Source organism: Anolis carolinensis, chromosome 4 (genome assembly GCF_035594765.1).
Source record: "Anolis carolinensis isolate JA03-04 chromosome 4, rAnoCar3.1.pri, whole genome shotgun sequence".
Classification (NCBI taxonomy): Eukaryota; Metazoa; Chordata; class Lepidosauria; order Squamata; family Dactyloidae; genus Anolis; species Anolis carolinensis.
In genome coordinates this window covers 100472671-100475731 of record NC_085844.1, presented here as the reverse complement: position 1 = coordinate 100475731, position 3061 = coordinate 100472671, and the positions used below count along the sequence as shown (strand labels likewise).

General features: G+C 43.1%; 1 long non-coding RNA gene across 1 annotated transcript; it reads right to left on the bottom strand.

Annotated features, from left to right (window-relative positions):
- Positions 1 to 433: 433 nt before the first annotated feature.
- On the bottom strand, positions 434 to 1547 carry LOC134298186 (uncharacterized). Its single transcript, XR_010005132.1, has 2 exons — positions 1014 to 1547; positions 434 to 927 (listed from the first exon to the last, which is right to left on the bottom strand). It is a non-coding gene; the product is annotated as an uncharacterized LOC134298186 (long non-coding RNA).
- Positions 1548 to 3061: the final 1514 nt, after the last annotated feature.

Here is a 3061-nt window from a genome sequence, read left to right as displayed (position 1 = left end):
TAATTCTGTAAAGCCCAGTAGACCTAATTCAAAGCATTACTTTCATTTTGATCTTGCTGTCATTGCAGGAGGATCATTCTCAAATGCCCAGTACATAGCATGTGATCATTATGGACCCTTCTTTGATTGCTAGTGGTTGATTCTCTAAAGCCCAGTACGTACCATTGTGACCTTTGTGGAACCTTATTTCATTGCAACTGGTGCAATCTTCAAAACCCATTAAATACAATTCTGATTATTGTGGACCGTTATTTCATTGCAACTGGTTCATTCTCTATAGCCCAGTACGAACCATTGTGACCTTTGTGGAACCTTATTGCATTGCAAGTGGTTAATTCTGTAAAGCCCAGTGCATGGCATTATGTTCATTGTGGATCCTACTTTCATTGCAAGTGGTTCATACTGTAAATGTCAAGGACAGAACGCCACAAGATCAAAGATAACAGAGTTTATTGGATTTACAGAACTCAAAATGCCCGTAAAAGACAAGGGCAAGGCAACTTTAGCCTTTAAAAACAAAAAGGGGCAAGAAAAACGTTCAAAAGATAAACCGGATTAAACCGGAGTTTAATCCGGGTAAAATCAAAACAGCTTGCTTCAGCCTGGGGATAAACAAACAGAAGCTGGGAAACAAAGAGTTCAAAAGAATGCAACTAATTGGCAGCAGATGCCTCTCTGCTGCCAGCACTATGTTTTGAGTAACTAGGAGTCACTCCTTCACACAGCAAGGCAAACTTCCAATACAAACTCAGCAGCCAAGGATTGAAGCAGTAGCGTAGTCCCAGTTCGTTCCGAAGGTCGAGAGGCAGAATCAGACGTTTGCAGTTTTCCAAGTCCAATAGGAGAAAGCGAGCCCGTAGTCAGTTTTCAGTCCGTAAATCCAGAGTAGCAGATGGCGTCCGTCAAGAAGACGACGGAAGGTCAAAGCTATTGAGATTAAGCAGAGGTTTTGCACAAACAAAAGCCCACACAATTCCTCCCGCCGTCTGAACCCAAATTCCAAAACAACTTACGTATCAGCACACGAAAACACACCAGTCTTCAGGAAAGCGTCCCACACAGATCCCAAGCGTTCGTCCAGATTACCTTGCCCAACGCAATTTGCAATTGCTCCCAAGCCTCATTTTATGCCAGTTACAAATCCTCATCACTATCAGCTGCCCTCCTTAACCCGGGCGTTTCCTCATCACTTTCCTCATCAGAGCTGGAACACCTCTGACTACGCCCCACAGCATCCCCAGCTGTGGATCCCGTCCCATCCCTCCAGCTTGTCCATGGGTCTAATCCTGAAGGTCCCCATTCATCTTCCATCCCATCATTGCCAGTGGCACCCAACTCCTCCCTTACCCGAGTCCAATCCATCTCATCCTCTTCCGAGCTAACCAGCTCTTCCTCCATTCTCTCCGTGAACCCCTTAAAAGACTCTTCGTCAGATGGTTCTGCAAAGATATCTCGCAGCCTCTTTCTTTCTCGCTCCTCGAGAGTATCTGACTCTCGAGGAGTCTTACGTCCACGTCTGCCAGAAGCAGAGCCATGAGGCTCAATCATAACAGTAAAGCTCAGTGCATGGCATTCTGTTCATTTTGATCTTGCTGTCATTGCAGGTGGAATATTCTCTAAAGCGCAGTACGTAGTATGTGATCATTATGGACACTTCTCTGATTGCTAGAGGTTGATTCTGTAAAGCCCAGTACGTAGCATGTGTTCATTATGGACCCTTCTCTCATTGCTAGTGGTTGATTCTCTAAAGCCCAGTACGAACCATTGTGACCTTTGTGGAACCTTATTTTATTGCAACTGGTTCATTCTGTAAATGCCAGTGCATGGCATTATGTTCATTGTGGATCCTACTTTCATTGCAAGTGGTTCATTCTGTAAAGCCCAGTACATAGCATTGTGATCATTATGGACCGTTCTCTCATTGCTAGTGGTTGATTCTCCTAAGCCCAGTACGAACCATTGTGACCTTTGTGGAACATTATTGCATTGCAAGTGGTTAATTCTGTAAAGCCCAGTACATAGCATTGTGATCATTAGGGATCATTCTTTCATTGCAAGTGGTTGATGATGTAAAGCCCAGTATGTAGCATTGAGACCTTAGTGGAACCTTATTTCATTGCAACTGGTTCATTCTCTAAAGCCCAGTACGAACCATTGTGACCTTTGTGGAACCTTATTGCATTACAAGTGGTTGCTTCTGTAAAGTCCAGTTCAAAGCATTATATTCATTTCGATCGTGCTTTCATTGCAAGAGGTTCATTCTGTAAAGACCAGTAGGTAGCATGTGATCATTATGGACACTTCTCTGATTGCTAGTGGTTGATTCTCTAAAGCCCAGTACGTACCATTGTGACCTTTGTGGAACCTTATTGCATTGCAAGTGGTTAATTCTGTAAAGCCCAGTACATAGCATTGTGATCATTAGGGATCATTCTTTCATTGCAAGTGGTTGATGATGTAAAGCCCAGTATGTAGCATTGAGACCTTAGTGGAACCTTATTTCATTGCAACTGGTTCATTCTCTAAAGCCCAGTACGAACCATTGTGACCTTTGTGGAACCTTATTGCATTACAAGTGGTTGCTTCTGTAAAGTCCAGTTCAAAGCATTATATTCATTTCGATCGTGCTTTCATTGCAAGAGGTTCATTCTGTAAAGAGCAGTAGGAAGCATGTGATCATTATGGACCCTTCTCTCATTGCTAGTGGTTGACTCTCTAAAGCCTAGTACGTACCATTGTGACCTTTGTGGAACCTTATTGCATTACAAGTGGTTGATGCTGTAAAGTCCAGTGCATGGCATTATGTTCATTGTGGATCCTACTTTCATTGCAAGTGGTTCATACTGTAAAGCTCAGTGCATGGAATTCTGTTCATTTGGATCTTGCTTTCATTGCAAGTGGTTTATTCCTGTAAAGACCAGTACATAGCATTGTGATCATTAGGGACCCTTCTCTCATTGCTAGTGGTTGATTCTCTAAAGCCCAGTACGTACCATTGTGACCTTTGTGGAACCTTATTGCATTACAAGTGGTTGCTTCTGTAAAGCCCAGTTCAAAGCAT